The following is a 22251-nucleotide window of genomic DNA, read 5'->3' as shown; positions in this document are numbered from 1 at the left end:
GACCCTATGTGCCAAGGAAGCAATCTGTAACTGCATTCTCCTAACACCCTCACCAAACATCCTTAACTTCTTTTGCCAAAGCTGTTCTTCTCATTGCCTTTAATACTATGCTCATCCACAAATCTATATTCAGTGCCTTGTTCCCCTTGCTTCTAAACCTCCTTGTCCTCTTCAAGTCTCACTGCCTTCAAGACATATGGTAAGGATCATTTCCTCTACAAATGCTTTTTCTAATCATTTCATCCCATAACACCTATATCCCTACCCAATTCATATTGAACTTCCCTCTTCCTTGCCAGAATTTGCCTGAATCTCCTTTCTAAATCTCTTGGCCATGGTTACATAGCAGGATTTGACCTAGTTTAACATCAGAGTGCCATTGCTGCTCCCAGGGCCAGTAGCCCTGGTGTTTAAGCCCCACTCCTCCTACTCCACCTAGCCCCCACCAACTACCAGAATGAGCTTCCAAGGCAGGCTATTCACCTGCTTGTTAAGGAGGAAATACATTTCCCACTCAACTTGCATGAAAAGGACTTTTGAAAGTGCCCCTTTACAACTCTTGATGGCTCTATAAGATTTCCTGTCACTTAAGTGTACTTTTTTTTTTAAAGAGAGAGAGAGAGAGAGAGAGAGAGAGAGAGAGAATTTTCTAATGTTTATTTTTTTGGTTTTCGGCGGACACAACATCTTTGTTTGTACGTGGTGCTGAGGATCAAACCTGGGCCGCACGCATGCCAGGCGAGTGCGCTACCGCTTGAGCCACATCCCCAGCCCTTAAATGTACTTTTTTAATCAAATAGAATAATACTTTAAAAAAATAGTATTAGTTCCTTGTGATGATTTTACAGAGAAGGTTGCAATGAAAGAGACTAAAATAATTTTTTTCTATTAAAATGCTAAAAACAACAATGACTATTTTAAATATAAATTTAGCTATGGCTGGCCCTAAAATCTAATGTAATAGATTCAATCCTGGTATTAATTTAACATATTCCATAGTTTCCTCGCCCCCCCCCCCAGAAAGGTAAAAACAATGTCTGATATATTCTCTGAATAAGTAAACATTATGTCTTCCTGTAAGAAGGATTTTTCTTATTATTGTATCAGTGACCTCTTCTATGGTATATATATTGATAATTTTAAAAATACCTTCACGTATATTGCTTATTTTTATTTTATTTACTCTCAAAACATTGCTGTGGATTAAGTTAATCTGCACATCATATATACTGGGAAACCATTGCTCAAGGAAGCTAAATTCTATGTCTACTATCCCACAACTCATAAGGAACCAAGTATAATCTTTAATCCTGCTCTTCTGGAAGCCTTCTAGCTTCCCCAGTATGTGCACTGCCAACTGGATTCCATTACGGGTCTCCAGCACTAAGCTGTTTACTTCCAACATGGAACCATTATCATGGGCTCTACCTCCCGAGAGGAAACCTGGTTCATTTCTGACAGTGATCACCGTTCGACCTGCCGTAGTTTGGATCTGGAATGTCTTCCAAAGGCCCATGGATTAAGGCTTGGGACCCAGCTCCTGGCACAATTGGGAGGTGGTAGAAACTTTGAGAGGTAGGAACACAGTGGATGAACATTAGGTCGCTGGGTGTGTGCTTTGAAAGGGATACTGGGACCCCAGGTTTTTCTCTTTTTGTCTCCTGGCTGCCATGAAAGGAACAGACTTCCTGAGGCACACACTGTGCTGGGTTGCCACAGGCAAAAGGCTATGGGATCAAGTGATTTTGACTGAAACCTCTGAAGCCATGAGCCAAAACAAGCATTTCCTTCTTATAGATAAAGAAGGAAATGATTAGCTTGGGTGTTTTAGTAGAGTGACAGAAATTGATTAGCTTGGGTATTTTATTAGAGTGACAGAAAACTGACTAACATGGATATTTACACTTGGTGAGCAGTTCTGGCTACAGCAGCTCTTCCTGGTCAGAGGTAATAAATCTGAGGCTGATCATTCTCTCGGAAATAAGAATGATATGCTTCTCCCCCACACTCCATGTGGAAAAGAGATATTGACAACTGAGTAGGAATTTTACCTCCAAAAGGAGAACACAAGTTACGCGGAGTCTTCTGAAAAGCTGAATGTTATAAGTAACTGAGCAAAAGCATAGTGAAGAGATCATTTCTTTGGAGTGTGTGGTCCTTAGTTATAAGGTATTTCCACAAAGAAAAACTAGACTTTTAACATGAATTGTTGCAGCTTAGAGGCAACTAGCCAAACTCTGATCATCTCCAGGAAGCTCTAAGTAACAGAAGCAGACAGACAAGTGTAGTTTTGATTTTCTAATCACTTCTTTAAAACTGCAGATTTCTACCAGGCTGTCTGTAGTCCAGATGCACAAAGATGGCAATAATATACCTGGCAGAAGTTTCCATGGCCAGGCTTCGCATACAAGTCAACAACACTTCTACATTAAGCCTGTTGCTCTGCCTAAGGGCTTTCTCTGGCAGGGTAGAAGGCTTAGGCTACAGAAGGGGAAGACCAAAGTTGTTGAATGGGGAAATAGGGAACATCCTTCATCCAATCAACAGATGTCATTGACATCTAAGTGTCCTGGCTTCCTTGTCTCCAGAGAACAATTCAAAGTTGTGTTCTGTCTTGTCTCGTACAGGTCCTTAGATATATAAATATTTAGTTAGCAAAAGTTGAAGTTTCCAGATTAATAAGTGAGGTAATCATTTTCAGGAAGCAAAGTCAAAGTAGGTATCATTAAGAAAAAGATTCTAGGCAGAGAAAGAAACAGACACAGATGCAAGTGCTGAAGTCTAACCCAGGAAACCACATGAGAGCAACAGGGACATTTGTGAAAAAAAATAGCAGTTCCTGGAGGAAGAATTAGACCAGAGAAAACTCAGGTTAGTGAATCTCAGCCTTGAGAACTGGGTCCAAATCTGAATTCCCTATGCTCTCTCAGTCTGCTTTTCTCCTCTGCTACCAACATCATAACATTTTATTGTCATAGCTTTGTAGCAACATTATCTGGTGGTCCTAGTTCTTCCTTATAATTTTTCTTTTCTAATAATTAACAGAAATTACTATTTGAAATTTAGAGTATATTTATCAGTTCCTCAATTGTTCTAATCTAAGAATTATGATTGTTTTGAATTTATAGACTGAGAGAAAATTGACATTGATATCTATTTATCTAATCAAAAAATGTAGATCTCTATCCCTTATTTTCTGCTTTATAGTTTTTTAAATTTCTGTATATAGGCCCTTTTTTAGTTAATTATAATATATTTAAAGTTTTGGTGCTACTATGAACGGGAACATATTTTCTAGATGGTAACTTTAGGCATAGATAAATTTTCATTGGAAAAGCTTATATTCAACAACCCTGCCAAACTCTCTTCTTATTTCATGTTGACATTTTAGTCATTCTCAATATAAATAATATCATTTGCAAATAGCCATTTTTTCTTTTTACTTCAAATTTGCTTTATTTTTTTTTCATATTTCACTTATGGACTGCAAATACTAAGAATAAATACTAGCTATCCAAATGTAATCCTACTTTGTAATTGTTACGGTTTGGATATGATATCCCCCTAGAAAGCTCCCGTGCTAGTGAAGGCATGTTCAGAGCTGAAATTCTTAGATCATGAGAGTTACAACCTAATTGGTGGATTAATTCTTTTTGTGGATTAATCATCTAAAAGGACTATTATATAGGAGGTAGGATGTGACTAGAGGAGGTAAGTCACTGGGGCCTAGACAATGGAGTCAACAGACCACAGACTGAGACCTCTGAAACCAGGAGCCCAAAATATACTTTTCCTCCTCCTAGTGGTTCTTATCAGGTATTTTAGTCACAGCAATAAAAAGCTGACTAATACAAGTAGTAATTAATATATTATGATCAAATTGGGTTTATTCTTATTGCAAGGAGAGTTGAAGTTGGGCCAATCTCTTATGTATTTCATCAGATTGGTAGATAAAATGAAAATGTGTTACAATTATTTTGATCAATTTACAATGAACATATATAAAATGCATTCAGTCTTCAACAATGAATGACAAAAAGGTTCAGCAAATTTAGGTTTGAAGATAACTTTAAACTGGTAAGTTACATCCAAGAAACACATAATCCAAATTATACTTAACAGAAATATTTTAGATGTATTTCTTTTAATATTCCAAAAACTACAAGGAAGACCATGATCATAATTTCAGCTTAGCTGAAATACAATAGTGGAGCTCCTGGGCCAATGTATGAGGACATAGTAATGATATTTCACTACCAGTTGCCAAACTCTATTAGAAAATGGTTGTACCAATTTGCAACCAACCAAAAATATATGAAAGTTCCACTGGGTACAGTGGCACATGCCTATGATCTCAGTGGCTCAGGAGACTGAGGCAGGAGGATAGCAAGTTGAAAGCCAGACTCAGCAATTTAGAGAGGTCCTATGAAATTCAGCAAGACCCTGTTTACAAAAAGGGGCTGGTGATGTGGCTCAGTGGTCAAACACCCCCGGACTCAACCTCCAGTACCAGAAAAAGAAAGAAAGAAAAGAAAAGGCATGATAGTTCCAGTTGTTTCACATCCTCACCTATTCTTAGAGTTATCTGTATTTTAAATTTTAACTATTGTAGATGGTATGAAGTTAAGTTTTAATTTGCATTTTCAATATAATTAATGATATTGGGCATCTTGTAATGAGTTTTTCTTTCTTTTTTTTTAAGATGTCTGCTGAAGTTCATGTCCATTTTAAAGTTGTTTGTATTTTTACTTAATGATTTGCATGAATTCTTTACATATTCCAAATATAATTCTTTTGTCAGACATGTAGAGAAACTATTTTCTCCCAGTATGAGTCACTTTTCATTTTAACAGTGTTTTTTTTTAATATCAGCAGATTATAATTTTTATTAAGTTCAATTTACCATTAATTTTATGGTTATTGTTTTTGTGTCCTATAAGAAACATTTTCCTATAAAAGAATATGAAAATATTCCCCCATATTTTTCTTCTTGAAGTTTTGTCATTTGAGATTTTATGTTTATTTCAATGATCAGTCTCCATTATTATTTTGTGAATTGTGCAAGGATTTTTCTAATATCAAGTTTTCACTATCTAGTTGTTAAGTCACCATTTATTGAAAGGACTGTGCTTTCCCCCATTGAAATTCTTTGCTGTCTTTGTCAAGAAAAAATTATATCTAATCTATGTAATAGTCAGCTGCAGGCAAGAATAGGGAAGAAGAATGAAATGAATCTGCCCTAACTTTCCTATGTACATATAGGAATATACAATAGTGGATCTCACCATTATATACATCCATAGACACTAACATGAAAAAATGAAATCTAAAAGTAAATAGTGGAAAGGTAAGTAGAGTAGAGGGAAGGGAACAGGAGGAGGGAGGAGAGAAGGGGAAGGGAAAATACTGGGGACTGAATTAGAACAAATTATATTTCATACTTTTATAATTATGTTGAAATTAAACCTAATATTATATATAACTAAAAAGAAGCAACAAAAAGGGGAAAAAGAATAGTAAACAAAAATACATGCGTGCATAGTTCTAGATGGTTCATTCTCATTTTAATATTCTACTTATCCTCCCACGTATCAACAGACTTTGGGGTAATTTTCAGTTTATGGCTGTGAATAATGCCACTGTAAACATTCTAATACATATCTTTTGCTGAACATATGTATACATTCTGTTGATACACAACAAAACAGATACATCACATATGCTGATCTTTAGTAGATAATTTTTTAAAGCATTCATTCCATATCTTTGCCAATTGTTTATCTTTGCCATTTTATCAATATGAGTGGATGTATATTTAAGTATATTAAAGTTATTGCTATTTAGATAAGCTATATATAAATCATATTTGAACGCTGGTAAAACTCAAAAGAAAAATGTCTATAAAATGGTAGATTTTCACTAAAAGGACTAATAAATGACAGTGAGTGAACTAATGAACAGATGATGAATGTAGTTTTTAAACACACAAAATAGATCGTAGATTTATCTATAGCTCAATCAATCATAAATCTATTCAATGATCAATAGATTATATCTTCTGATTTATTAGCCAAACCTGAAAGTATTTATTGAGCTTCTGCTGAGAGACCATGAAGAATGATACTAGTTAGTATGCTGGACCACATCCCCATCTGTTCTCATCTGCTTCCCAAACCTCCAATCCATTGACACGTATTGTTTTCTAGCACACAAATGTTCATATTTTGAGTGGAATGACATTTTCTAAAAATAAGAAGCTTTTGCTATTAGAAAAAGGCAAACACATAAGAAACAACAAAAAAAATATTTTCTTAGTGGTATGGGGTATCACTTAACCTGTAGCAATCTGTCTTTATCATACATGGCCCCTCCAGAACAGAGTGCACAAATAATCTTTATTCTGGGATGACAACAAGCATCACAGACATGTCCAATTTCTGAAACACTCAGTGCATGGTAATAGCAAGTTCTACTTGCCTTTGAAGGTACCATGAATCCAAGATTTAAGTTAATATTCTAACTATAAACCTGGTTCTCACAGACTACAGTCAGCGTTTCATAGTTCAGAAAATAAAGCAATTTTGTGGGTTCAACAAAGGTATACATAGATTTGGGTTTTATTTCATTTTTTACTTAATTCTTGAGTCCTCAGGTTGCTTTTCTCAGTCTATACTGACTTTAAGCTATTTCATCCCTTTCTATAGCTTTAGTAATATCAATACTCTTTATATGCTACTACTATCTATGCTATTTTTATATATAATAAAGTCATTTATCCTACACAGACCTTATCCATCTACTCATGTTCATCCATTAAAATGTCTATTCCACATATTACCTGCAAACTAGACATGAGAAAAATTGAATTTACCTTCTTCCCCTTCAAATGACCTTCTTTCTCATTTTCTCTGTTCATTAAGTGGCACCTTCATCTGCCTCTTGCTCTTGCAAGTATGATCTCTGACACCTCCAGGCACCAGGTCTTGTCAAGTGGAAGTCTTAAGCATCTATTAACTAATCTCCTCTCTCCATATCCCTATATTTCTGCATTTCAGGCACCAACATCTCTCATCTATGATACTAAAATAGACCTCTAACATGCCCACCTGCTTCTATCCCTCCATTTTTGGTAGAGCAATACCTGAAAAACAGAAATGATGGCATCTCTCCTACAATGTTTTATTGCACCTCACTGCTCTTGGGAGCAAGTTTGGTGCCTGGTTCAGAAACCTGGCTCTACCACCAACAGCCACGTAACTTTGAACAGTTCCTTCACTTTTCTGACCTAAACTTTCCTATTTGTAAAATTGGAAAAATAATTGTGTGTGTATCATTAGATTGTTGTGGGAAATAAATAATACATACCAAGTCCTGAGAGCTGTGATGGGTTTGAAAGAAAATACTTGTAGGAGTGGGGAGTGTTGGGAAGAAGATTAAACCAAAACCTCGCTTGACTTCTCTCTAGCTTTATTTGCTTTCTTTTCCTTTCATAGCCATGCTGTCCCTTATCTAATTCCTCAAAGCTGTCACATTTCTGTAGTTTGAGGGCCTTCTGTGAAGAGTTATTTCTAAGTAAACTTGTCCCACCATCCGGCACCACTGTCATTACTTCTGCTTAAGCTATTTCTTCTTCAGTGCACTCGCCCACTCACCCTACCCCATCCACACAACACGTGTGTTCCTACTGTATGCTCTGACTAATGGCATTCAGAAATCCTCCAATATTTGCTGTATTTTATTATATTCATGTGATAACAGGTTTCTTTCCTGCTAAAGGCCTAAAAATAACCTGAAATCTGTTATCCTCATAAGTGAATATACCAAATTAAGACAAATCGTGTCGAACTACAAGAGGTCTGGATAGCAGAAAGTATCTTCCTCTGTCTCAGCAAATTTTTCAGAGACTAAAATTTTCTCATAGGTTTGAGATTCAGGTGAGCTCAGCCTTCTTCTTTGCACTAAACTTCAATTTAGGAGCATTGCCTGAGATACCCCCAAACTTTATTTTTAAAAGAGGCAAATCAAATTTGCATGGTTGATTCGTGCTTGGGAAAGGAGTGGGAGATGGAAAGCCCCCATCAGAGTGGAGACCTTTCCCCCTAATATCACAGCCCCTCATCTGTTCCAGTCCTACTGCAGGTCAACTGCACAGAGCGCCTGCCTCTCCATACCGTCCACATTTACTCCAGTCCCTGAATGGTGCTAAGCTAAATTTCGGTAGGAAACTGCATAAATAAAACTTTTCTTATCCACTGACATGTCTTTTCTGGTAGATTAATGGTTGAGGAAAAGAAATCTTAAGACTCAGGGAAAAAAACATCTGTTACTGTTGGTTAGGTATTAACAGGGGAAATTAGTCCCCAAGTAATCTATCCTTCAAAAACTGATTCTCACTCTAACGATTTCCCATGTTTAGCTTCTGAAATTTGCTTCCTATTCTTAAAAACTATGTACTCTCAAATGACTAGTTCTATTTGCACCTGACTTTACAGTAAGTAAATTGGACAGTAACAATATTAAATAATGAATCCCCTTTTCATGCTGTTCACTATAATAAGTTTTTATTTCCTATAATTCCTCGTTATTCCTCCAGTATGCCTTTTTTTGAACAGATGGCAACAGTTTTGTTAAACCATCAGCTCTGTGTGCGTGAGTGCATGTGTGTGAGTTGAGGGGACAAGGAAGACAAATTTTCATCTTTTAGAATAAAATTAGAAGTATTGGAAACCTGCATTATAAAATTAACATGTCTAGAAATGTGAGGAACTTTGGCCTCAGTTGAGCTCTGATTATTTTGGCATTTGAATCCTGTAGTGAAGAAGGTGGTGGTCTATGGGACGGGACCAGTGCACATTCTTAGAAGGGACCATGCTTACATTGATGAATTCCAGAATGACTTCCTTTACCATCCATAAAGGGAGGCCCTGGATTGCTAGTGGGCTTGACAAAGTTTTTCAGAGTCAGCTCTTCAGTTCTGGGGTGGAATGAAGAATGAAGAAGTCATGTATAGATACTGTCAGCAGTCCCTGGGTGTCTGTTTAGGGACATCCTCTACTAGGTAGGCTTCATGACTTCAAGCCCGGAGAAAGCTCAGTCTTAGTATACATACTTTGTTACACGTGTAAGGTTTGTTACTTCATGGCTTACCTGAGTGCATTTCCACTAGAATATAAGCTTCACAAGGGGAGGTACCATGTCTGACTAATGCTGTGTGGTATCCGGAACCATGTTTAGCATAGAGGAGGCACTCGATAAACTGTCATTACCTAAGTACATAATACATAAGTGTTATTGTATTTAGCCAATCTAGAATATATGCCATGCTAATTTAAAGTGTAGATTTAGTGTTAATGGTAATTTTTCTCTAAGGCTATAATTACTTCAATAAAATGTAACTGTGGCAACTCTGGAGTGTTGTTTTGATCTCTCTTAGGAAAAAGAACTTGTTCCTTATTTCCAGGGACTATGATCCTACGTAACTTCAGGTTCTGCCTCAACTTTTTAACAAGGTCATGCTCTCTACCCAAGCAACCTCCAGAAGATGAAAGAGCAGGCCCAGCCACTCTATCAAGAAGTCTTCAGTTTAGAGCTCCGCATTCAATGGGCTGAAACTTTATCAGAACTGTACTGGGGTTTAAATCTCTCACTTCCCAATCCTGCTTTTACTCCACTTTCCTTTTGTAGATTTCATATTTCCATGCAGTCTGAAGCCTTAACCTTATAAGTCCTGCCTTGTTTCCATTTTTATATTCTCACATTATCCTGATAAACCTCTTGTAATCCTAGCTCTGCCTGGGAGGAGAGGGGCAGAGCCTGCTGGCAGCAGGCAGACTGGTTAGAGTGCACAGGGGAGTGAACCAGAGGCAAGAGTGCTGTGTAGCCCCCAAACTCCAGAAGAAACTCAGTCTTCCTTGACTATTCAGCTAAGTACTGATCAGCTAAGTACTGATTTCCTACTGTTCTAGGAAACAAACCCAAGTTCAAGAAAGGAACCACCTAAGAAGATGAGAAGTCAAAATTCTTACAGTTTGAACAGGAACAGAAATAAATCCTATCTGCATCAGCCAGAGTGAAAAGTTTCAAAATACATGGGTCATCATGGAAAATAATGAGAAGGGCTTTTCCTCAATATTGAAATAAAATTTGCCCTAAACTAAATACTGCTCTTGTTTCACATAGCAATGTTCTAAAGCAAGACCTAAAATTATCAAACTGTTTCTAAGTAATTAAACTGCACCACAGAAAAAAGTTCAATGATATTTACAAGAAAACAAGAAATGCCTAGTGGGGCAAAATTCACAAGTCTGACACCAATTTAAAAATGATCATGCATGCAAAAGAGCAGAAAAATATAACTTATAATTAATAGTTAAAACAGACAGAACTAATTCAGAAAATATAAAGTTATCTGACAAGGACAATTAAAAATTTACTAAATTCCATGCGTTTATGAAACTGGAAGAAAGACTGAATAAGACATAAACTGGTTATAAATGAAAGTCCAGGAATATAAAATATATAGCATTCTAACAATCATCCAAAGAAATCAAGAGTTTCTGTATTAATATCAGCTAAAACAGATTTTCAGAAAAAAATACTACTAAAGGGAGTATAAAAAGTGTCAATTAATTTAAAGGGCATAGAACTCTTAATAAACATAAAGTATTTAATTCTTGCATAATATGTTCACTGACCACAATGAAAATGAGTAAAAAGCCAACAGTAAAAAGATTAGGACAATCTCCAAATAATTAGAAACTAACTCAATGCTAAATATCCTATAAGTTAAATAAAATCAAAAGGGAAATTAGGAATCACTCAAACAAAATGAAAATGAAAAAAACATTTCAAAATTAGATGTCACAAAAGTAATACTTAGATGAAACTTTTTAGCACTAAACATATGTTAGAAAAAAAGAAAATTATAAGATCAATTACCATAGTGACCACCTTATGAAACTAGAAAAAGAAAATACAAATAAGCTGAAGAAAAGAAATATTAAAGATTAGACTCGAAATCAATGAAATAGAAAAGAACAGAAAATGGAAAAAACAATGAAACAAAAACTACTTTTATTTAAAAGATGAATAAAATCAATAAACCTCTAGCCAAACTAATCTGAAAATAAAGAAAAATGGAAGCAATTAGCATGATCAGAAATGAGACAAATGATGTTACTTCATATTTTACAGACATGAAAATAAGGATATGATCCAAATCATCTTATGCAAATAAATTTGATAATTTAGATAAAATGGACAGATTCCTTAAAAGACAAACTACCAAAGCTCACCTAAGAAAAAGAAATAAATAGCTCTATATCTGTTAAAGAAGTTAATTTTTATTTGAAATATCCCCCCTCTCAATGCCTACATCTAGATGGCATTGTTGCCAAATTCTACTAAATACTAAAGCAGAGTATCTAGTTCTCTACAAACTATTCCAGAACACTTAGGAAGGAATAAATTCCTATTCATTCAAAGCAAAAGTTACACTGATATCTGCACCAAAAAAAGAAAAATGCAAACGAATATATTCTCATGAAGGAAAAGTCAAAATTCTTTACTAAATTTTAACAAACTGAATTCGCTAATAAGGATAATACATGATGAAAAGTTTGGTTTTGCCCTAACAATACAAAGTTGGCTTTAACTTTAAAAGTAAGTTAATGCATTTCAACAAATTGATAGACTATAGAGGAAAGCCAAATGATCATCTTAGTAGGGACAGACAAATGATCATCTTAGTAGGGACAGACAAAGTATATTATTGTGATAATATACAATACGTATTCTTCCCCTTGCGACTCCCCCCCAAAAAAACCCTATCAAACAACTATGAGATTGAGTCAACCTTATAAATGACATAAATGAAAAACCCACAGGTAACACTATACTTAATGTAATGTAATGCTAAATGCTTTTCATTAGATACACTATGAAAAGCTGATCAATTGGATAACATCAGCAAGACAGTGCTTAGATTTCTTTCTTATGCAACAAAGGACTCAAGCAAGGAAAAACAAGCAGCTATTTGACTGGAATGTTTGAAGCAGAGCATCAGAGTTTAGTGGGGATGTGACAGAGATACTGCAGACCATGCCTTATAAAGAAAGGAGCTAAAATAGTACAGTATCTCCTCTCCTACCTTGTAAGGTGAACCCTGTACCAAGAGGGAGTTTTTACTTGGTGAGGAAAGGACAAGCCAAAGCCCTCCCTCAACCCCAGCAATCACCACTTACGCTTTAGACAGGTTAAGTATTTATTGCTGCAAAATCCTGTAGCCTTTAGAAGCTCTGAACCTATTTTGGGGAACTGCCAGGTTAACACACCCCTGCATCATCTTAGCACAGCCCATACTGTGCCCTCCTACACTAAGGCTTTTGATGCAGAGAACCATAGTGACACCCCACACACTCAGGATCCTGTGGAGTAACTGGGCAGCTGTCCTTACGAGCTCACCTGACCCAGCCTAGCAACCCATCCACCCTCCCACAGTTCCACAGCAAAGTATCTGGACAGTCTAGCATAGGTGGCTTGGCCTGAAGAAGCCCCTAAGCTGCACTGGCCATAATTCCCCTGCCTTGGAAGCAGCAAGGCAGCTCCCTCATGCTTCTGCAGTCCCAAGAAGCATTTGAATAGGACGTTCTCAAAAGCCACGGAGGCCCTGAGAAGCAGTCCGGCATCCTTGAACCAGGAAGCAGATAAGCATTACCTTGAGAAGACTGACTCACAGAGGCCCTGCAAAGTCACCATTGCAGCCTATAGACACTAACAGGTACCCTGACAGGGCCTTCTATTGTAGATTGCTCCTTGTGTGGCCCTCTGCCACTAAGCATGTTGTGCTATGTCCACCTGAACCCACTGGGGTGGTCCCACCCCTACATGACCTGCAGAAATTCTGGGGACCCCACATACTTGCAGCTAGGCACCCACATCCAGAACTGCCAGGAAACCTACCTATGTTGCTTCTCATCCTCGGGCCCAAAAGACCTGACAAAAACAACTTAGAGGAGAAAATGTTTATATTTTTGTCTTACAGTTTCGGAGGCTTCAGTACGTAATTAACCAACTCTGTAGCTCTGGGCCCAAAATGAGGCAGACCATCACAGCTGAAGGGTGTGGCAGAGGAAAGCAGTTCAGGACTTGATAGCCAGGAAGCAGAGAGAGCTCCATTTTTCAAAGACATTCTCCAATGACCTGTTTCTTTCCAGCCACATCCTACCTGCCTACAGTCACCACCCAGTTAATATGTATCTGTAGATTAATCTTCTGATTAGGTTATAGCTCTCATAATCTAATCATTTCCACCTCTGAACATTCTTGCATTGTCTTCTCTCACATTGAGAATTTTGGGACTCCTCATATCCAAACCATAACACCACCCTACCCAAAAAGTCTGACCCCATATGGTGGTGCAACTTGATAACTCCTGTAAACCAGGCCATTCAGACATCCATGCATATTGCTGTGATTAATTAAAGCTGAATAAGTTACAGAGAAACTAAAGTGTCTACCTTAAAACAAAGACAATATAGTTTATCCAACCCCAGGACACATTGCTGCCCTATAAAATTGGTAGAGACAACTGAACTACCAGGTACACAAATATCAGTGCAGGTTCATAAGAATCATGAGGAAACAAGGGAATGTGATATCTCAAAAGGAACACAATAACTTTCTAACAATAGGATTTACAAAAAAGAAAAATTTGCAGATTATCTGAAAAATAAACTTTAAATGATGAGTTTAAAGTTTCATCAATTATAGAAGAAAGGATATACATAACAAATCTTGGAATGTCCATATATAACAAGGCCAACATCATACTTCATAAAGAAAACTGAAAATATTTCCACTAAAATCAGGAACAAGACAAGGATATTCACTTTCACTAATCCTATTCAACATAGCTCTTGAAACTTTAGCCAGAGCAATCAGGCAATAGAAGAAAATTAAAGGGATACAAATAGAAAATGAAGAAATCAAACTATTCTGCTGATAACAAGATTCTATATTTATAAAACCCAAAAAAACTCCACCAGAAGACTTCTAAAGCTGATAAACAAATTCAGCAAAGTAGCATATACAAGATGAATATATATAAATCAATTGCTTTCCTAGATTCCAATGATGAATTTACTGAGAAAGAAATCAAGAAAACTTCCCCATCTATAAAAACCTAATAATAAAAACAAAATCAACCAACCAACAAAAACTTGAGAATAAATCTAACCAAGGAAGTGAAAGACTTGAAAACTATAGGACATTGAGAATGTTGAAGAAAGAAACTGAAGAAGGAAAATGGAAAGACCTCCATATTTTTAAATAGACAAATCTAATATTGTTAAAATGGCCATACTATCAAAAGCATTATACAGATTTGATGCAATCCTCATCAAAATACCAATGACATTCTCCACACACAACTAGAAAGCAAAAACAAAACAAAACAAAACAAAACAAAAAAACCGGTCCTGAAATTCAATTGGAAGAATAAAAGACCCAGAAGAGCCAAAGCAATCCTGAGCAAAAAAAATTGATGCTGGAAGCATAATAGTAGCAGACCTCAAATTAAACTACATGGGGCTGGGATTGTAGCTCAGTGGTAGAGCACTTGCCTAGCATGTATGAGGCACTGGGTTTAATCCTCAGCAACACATAAATAAATAAAATAAAGGTATTGTGTCCATCTACAACTAAAAATTCAAAAATTAAAAAAAAAATCATACTACATATAGTAACAAAAACAGCATGGTACTGTCATCAAAACAGACATGAAGAGCAATGGAATGGAATGGAAGACACGAAACAAATCCACATACATACAGTCATCTGGTACTCAATGAAACTTGCAAAGACATACATTGGAGAAAAGAGAACCCTTTTTAAAAACAGTGCTAGGAAAAATGGGTATCCATATACAGAAGAATGAAGCTACAGTCCTATCTTTCACCGTGAACAAAAGGCAACTCAAAATGGATCAAAATCCAACTAATTAGACAAGAAATTTGCAATTGCTAAAAGAAAACAAAGGCTTAACACTCCAACAAGCACCAGCTTCCTTAACATGACTCCTAAAATGCAAGAAATAAAACCAAGAATCATTAAGTGGGATGGCAACAAATTAAAAAGTTTCTGCATAGCAAAGGAAACAAGCATGAAGAGAGAGTCTACAAAATGCTAGATTTTTGATGATTGCTCCTTCAATAGGGGATTAATATCCAGAATATAAAAAATACTCAAAAATGTATAATGACAACAACAGAAAGAAAAAACAAATAATCTCATCAATAAATGGGCAAATTAACTAAACAGACATTTCTTTAAAAGAAAAAATACAAGTTGCCAATATGTGAAAAAATGTTCAACATCCTTGGCAATCAGAGAAATGCAAATCAAAAATACATTGAGATTTCATCTCACTCCACTCAGAATGACAATTATCAAGAACACTAATAATAATAAATTCTGTTGAGGATGTAGGGGAAAAGGTACACTCATACACTGTTAGTGGGACTACAGATTAGTACAACCACTCTGGGAAGTGGCATGGAGATTACTTGAAAAACTAGGAATGAAACCACTCCCACTCCCTATTACTCATCCAAAAGAACTAAGATCAGCATACTATATTGATACAGTCACATTAATGTTTATAGCACCACAACTCACCATAGCCAAGTTATGGAACCATCCCAGGTGCCTATCAATAGATGAACAGATTAAAAAATTGTGGTACATATACTCAATGGAGTTTTACTCAGCCATACAAAAGAATGAAATTATAGCATTTACCAATAAATGGATAGAAATGGAGAGAATCATGCTAAGTGAAATAAGTCAGGCTCAGAGAATTGAGGGTTAAATGTGAAGCTATGCCAAAATAAGGGAAAAGGGGAGGGGAATCTCATTAAAATAGAAGGGAGATGTTATGGTTTAGATATGCAATGTCCCACAAAAGTTTATGTATGAGACAATGCAAGAAAGTTTAGAGGTGAAATGTTTGGGTTATGAGAGTTTTAACCTTATCAATCCTATGATAGGGATTAACTGGTTGTTAATAGTAGGCAGGAGGATGTCTCTGGAGGAGGTGGGTCCCTGAGAGCATGCCTTTGGGGTACATATTTTGTCCTTGTTGATCCAGCCTCTACCCATTGTCATGTTGTGAGCTATATCCCTCACTCACACTCTTCCACCATGATGTTCTGCCTCACTTCAGGCCCAAAGAATGTCAGCATCTATAGACTAAGACCTCTGAAACTGTGAGCCTCCAAATAAAAATTCCTCCTCTAAAATATTCTTGTAGGCTCTTTGGTCATTGCAGCAAAAAAGCTTACTAAAAGTGGAAATCAGGGCTGGGGTTGTAGCTCAGTGGTAGAGCACTTGCCTAGCACGTGTGAGGCACTGGGTTCGATCCTCAGCACCACATAAAATAAATAAATAAAATAAAGGTATTGTGTTCATCTACAACTAAAAAAAATTTTTAAAGTGGAAATCAATGAAGTATAGAAAGAGGATTGAAGGAGAAAGAGGAGGAATGGGAAAAGAAAAGAATGGTGAAATAAAATTGGTCAAAAATAATGCTATATTCAAATACAAGTATATCACTGTGAATTTCACCTCTATGCCTATCTATGAAGCACCAATTAAAAACAAAATAAATAGAGGGAAGACCAGTAGAATAGAGGAAGTGGTACAGGGTGAAACAGAAGGAGAGGTAAAGAGAAAGTACTGGGGGTTGAAGTAGAGCAAATTAAATTCCATGCTTTTAAGATTATGTCCAAATGAATGCCAATATTATGTAAAACTATAATGCACCAATAAAAAAATACAAACAATTCAACCAAATTAAAAAGACAATTCATGACATAAATGAGAAATTCAAAAAATAAATAGGGTTAATAAAAAAACAAACATCTTAGAGATAAAGGATCCAAAAATACAATGGAGAACATCAATAGCAGAAAACATTAGACAAAAGAAGGACTTTGAGCTTAAAAACATTTCTGAAATACCCCAGTCATATAAAACATGAATAAATAAATAAATAAATAAGTACAAAGAAATTCTGTAAGACTTGTGGGACATTATTACGTACACAAAATTTTAAATTATAAGTGTTCTAGAAGGAGAAGAGAAAAAGCATAGAAAACCTATTCAATTAACCAATTAGTGAAAGTGTTCCAAATCGTGGGACACATTTTTGGACATTTAAGACAAGGAGGTTGAATGGATCCCTAATTGTTTTGACCAAAAAATATCCTTTTTGAGAAATATTACAGCCAAACTATACTAGATAGAGAATTCTAAAAACTGCAAGAGAAAATCATCAATTTAGATATAAGGAAATTCCCACTAGACTAACCACAGATTTCTCAATATAAACCTTAAAGACTGGGAGAGAATGGGATAAAAGGGGAAAAAAATCCAACCAAGAAATCAATAGCCAATAAAAATATTAAGAAATGAAGAAGAAATAAAACCTTGTCTAGGCAAGCAAAAATGGAGAAACTTTATTAACATCAGATTGGCCTTATAAAAATGCTTACACTAAAAGTGAAAGATGAAAACCAACACTCTGAAAACTTTATCGTTGAACAGATATGAGAAAGGTTGGGGGAAGGAAATTGAATCAAACCCTATAAATATAGGAAAGCATCAAACTACAAAGATGAACAAAAAAGGAGCAAAAGATACAAAAAAACAACCATCAAAATAATAAGAAAATGACAGGAGTGTGTGCTAACTTATCAATAATAGCCTTTAATGTACATGGATTAAATGCCCTAATTAAAAGAAGTAGACTTGTTGGATTGATAAAGGAAGGAAGGAAGGAAGAAAGAAAGGAAGGAAGGAAGGAAAGAAAAAAGAGAATCAATGATATGCTACCCACAAAACTAACTTCATTGGTAAAGATACACATAGACTGAAAATGAAGGGATAGGAAAAAAATAGCATACAAATGGAAATCAAAGCAAACAGGAATGACTATACTTACATCAAGGTCATCTAATAATGACAAAGGAATCAATTCAACAACTATAAATATATAGGTACACAATGCTGGAGAATCCAATTTTATAAAGCAAATATTATTAGCTCTAAAAGAAAAGATAAAACACTAATATAATAACAGCTGGAAACTTTAATACCCTACTTTCATTAAGACAAATCATCTAGACAAAAATCAACATAGAAACATCAGAGTGAAACTGTACTATAGACCAAATGGACCTAAACAACATTTAAAGGACATTTTATCAGCTTCAGTATATATATATATATATATATATTCTTTATAAATGCACATGGAACTTTCTCTAGAATAGACTATATATTAGGCCACGGTTTTCCTCAATAAATTGAAGAAAATTTAAATCATATAAAATATATTTTTTGACCAAAATGGAATAAAAAATAAAAATAGAGATCAAAACAAAAAGAACTTTAGAAATAGTACAAACACGTGGATACTAAACAACACTGTCTTGAATGACCAATAAATGAAAAAATCAAAAATAAATTTAAAGATTTTTTTGAAACAAATGGAAATGAAAACACAATTTACCAAAGCCTATAGAATACAGCAAAAGCAGTATTGAGAGGGAAGTTTATAACAATCAGCGCCACTATCAAAAAAAGCAGAAAGGTTTAAAAGAAAAAAAAAACTACCTGATGATGCAAATCAAATAACAAAACAAAACTCTCAAAATTACAACAAGAAAACAAATAACAAAGATCAGAGTGAATTTATAGAGTTTAAATAATAATAATAATACAAAAGATCAATGAAACAAATGGTTGGCTTTTTTGAAAATACAAACACAATTGAAACTCCTTAGATATACCTAATGAAGGAAAAAAGATAGAAGGCCCAAATAAATAAAATTAGACATGAAAAGAGAGACATTATAAATGAAACCACAGAAAAACAAAGAATCATTCAGAATTATTATGAACAACAGATTGGAAAACCTAGAAGAAATCGGAAACATTTCTGGATACATGTAACCTACCATAATTGAACTGTGAAGACAGAAAACATGAACAAACCAATAACAAGTAATAAGATTTGATAATTAATAAAAATCTCTCAAAAAAAAGAGTCAGAGAACTGGATGGCTTCACTGCTGAAATTTACCAAAGTTTTAAAGAGGAACTAATGACAATATTTCTCAAACTACTTTAAAATGTTGCAGGAGAGGAATCCCTTCCAAATTTATTCTATGAAGACAATATTTCCCCAATACCCCCAAAACATAATAACAAATAAGCAAACTATAGTTTAATATCTTTGATAAATAGAGATGCAAAAATTCTCAAAATACTATCAAATCAAGTCTAACAGCACATAAAATAGATTATACATCAAAATCAAGCAGGATTTATCCCATGAATGCAACATATGCAAATCAATAAACATTGATAGAATGAAGGATAAAATAATGTAGTCATTTCAATAGATACAGATAAAACATTCTATAAAACTAAACATTTTATGATAATATTCCTAAAAATTAAATACACAAAGAATATATCACAACAAAGACTTTATATGACAAAGACATAGAGTACATTGTATGAAGGGGAAAAGTAGACACAAATTTTCCTTTAAAATCAGAAACAAGACAAAGGTGTGTACTTTTACCACTTTGTTCAATATAGCTTTGGAAAGCTTAGCCATAACTATAAGACTAATAAAAGAAATAAAGGACATTCAAATAAGAAAGGAAGAGGTCAAATTATACCTGCTTGCATATGACATGATTTTATATAAAAGAAAATCTAAAGACTCCACAAAAAGTGTTAGAACTTATACACAAATTAAGGTTGCAGAATACAAAATGATCATTCAAAAATCAGTAGCTTTTTCTATATACCAATAATGAAATTATTGGGAAAGAAATCAAGAAAACAATCACATGCATAGTGCTATAAAAATTAAATATATAGGAATACATTTATGTAGATCTCTAAAATAAAAATTATAAAACACTGATTAATTAAAGAGGACATAAAAATGGGAACATAACCCATGTTTATGGATGAGAATAATTTATATTTTGAAATACATATACTACTTATAGTGACCTATAGATTCAAGGCTATTACTATCAAAATTTCACTGCTATTCTTCACAAAATTTTTAAAAAATGCTTAATATTTGTATGGAATCACGAAAGATCCTGAATAGCCCAAGCAAGCCTATCAAAAAAGAATAATAAGCCAGGTGTGGTAGCACATGCCTGTAATCCCAGTGGCTCAGGAGGCTGAGGCAGGCAGATCGTGAGTTCAAAGCCAGCCTCAGCAATGGCAAGGTGCTAAGCAACTCGGTGAAACCGTGTCTCTAAATAAAATATAAAATAGGGCTGGGGATGTGACTCAGTGGTTAAGTGTCCCTGAGTTCAATCCCCAGTACGCCCCCCCCCCAAAAAAAGAAGAATGACAAAGGCATTACAATACCTGACTTTAAAACATACTGCAGATCTATAGTAGCCCAAACAGCATGGTACTCTCATAAAAATGGACACATAGATCAAAAGAATAGAATAGAGACCAACACTAATCTGTACAAAAGAGCAGAGCTCTCATGAAATAAACACCTACTAAAAATCCTACTCTTAATACTCTTAGAATGATAATTAAACTTCCGTGAGTTTTGGAGGGGACATTCAAAGCATGGCATTCTACCACTGGCCCAGACAATTCATGTCCTACTCACATAGAAATAAATTTGTTTAATCTCAATAGCCCCATAATTCTAAATTTTTCCATCATCAACTGAAAAGTCCCAAGTGTCATCTAAATTAGACTTGAGTGAGACTCAAAGGCATCCTGAGGCAAATCCCCACCTGCTGTGAGCCTATGAAATCAAAACAAGTTATTTACTTCCAAAATTAAATGGCAAAACAGTCATAGAATAGACATTCCCAATCCAAAATGGAGAAAGAAACAAGAAAAAAGGCTAACTAGACCCAAATCAGTCCAGAACCCAGGGAAGAAAGCAACATTAATCCTTAAAGCTCCAGAAATATCTTTCACTCCATATGTTGCCTCCTGGACACACTAGGGGTTGGAACCCCCAAAGCTTTAGGCTGTCCTGCCTCCATCTGCATTCAGCCAAGACAACAGATCTTACAGACTGGAGTCTCATGCCTGCAGTTCTCCCAGTCTGGCACTGCATGCTGGTGTCTTATAGTTCCCGGGTCTTGAGAGCAGCTCCTCCTTTGTAGCTCTATTAGGCATTGTGTTTGTTGGTTCTGGCCCCAAACCCACTTTCCACTCCGCTTTATTGTAGTATGGGTTCTCTGTGGTGGCTCTACCCTGTGGCAAGTCTCTGCCTGCAACCCCTGGTTACTGCAATGTCCTCTGAAATCTGGGTGGAGGCAACCAGGTTCCCTCAGCTTTTGCATTGTCGCCTGTCACCTAACTTCCTTCCACTAGACACTACCTCTCAAAGTGCCTAGTACTACCTCACAATAGTATCTAGGGCTAGGAACTAAGCCTTCAGCACATGGTCCTTTGGAGGATATTCTAGATCCAAATTAATTGGTTATTGGAAAATTATTGTGTTCCTTTGGTGACGTTGGATTTCCTTAATTTTTCATGTTCTTCAAATTCTTGCTTGGTTGTCCTCACATCTGAAGAATCAGTAACCTCCAATTTTTATCATTTGGTTTTGGGATGAAAGACCTCCACCAGTAAGACTGAGTAGTAACTCTAAGGACATGTTAAAACTTCTATAGATGCATCCATTCCACTTCTCCTGTTCCTTCTTAGTTGGGGTGGGGGTGGTCTTATGCCTTCTTTTGATCCTGCAAACCAGCCTGGGTTCTGAGAGTCTACTGTTTGTTTTCCCTAGGACAGTGTCCTGGACTATTCCAGGTTACAGGTCTTCTCTCAATCCAGCAGCATCCAGCCAGATGTCTGCACCTGCTTGTGTGTGATTTACAGAGGGTCACATACATCAACTATGGTGACTGCACAGAGCACTAGTTATAATGGAAAAGGGGCACATGTGGGCTAGAGGTGAGACCCTATGGGTGGTGTCTCCTTTTCACTCTCTGGCTTCCTATCTTGCCATATGATTGTACACCCACTGTTATGGTTTGGATGCAAGGCATCCCATAGACGTTCACGTGTGAGACAGTGCAAGAAGCTTTAGAGGAGAAATTATTGGGTTCTATGAGTTATAACCCAATCCATGAATTAATCTCCTGATGGGATTAACTAAGTGGAGAGTGATAG

The sequence above is a fragment of the Ictidomys tridecemlineatus genome, chromosome 1, assembly GCF_052094955.1.
Source record: "Ictidomys tridecemlineatus isolate mIctTri1 chromosome 1, mIctTri1.hap1, whole genome shotgun sequence".
NCBI classification, from domain to species: Eukaryota; Metazoa; Chordata; class Mammalia; order Rodentia; family Sciuridae; genus Ictidomys; species Ictidomys tridecemlineatus.
Note: the sequence above shows the minus strand (reverse complement) of the source record.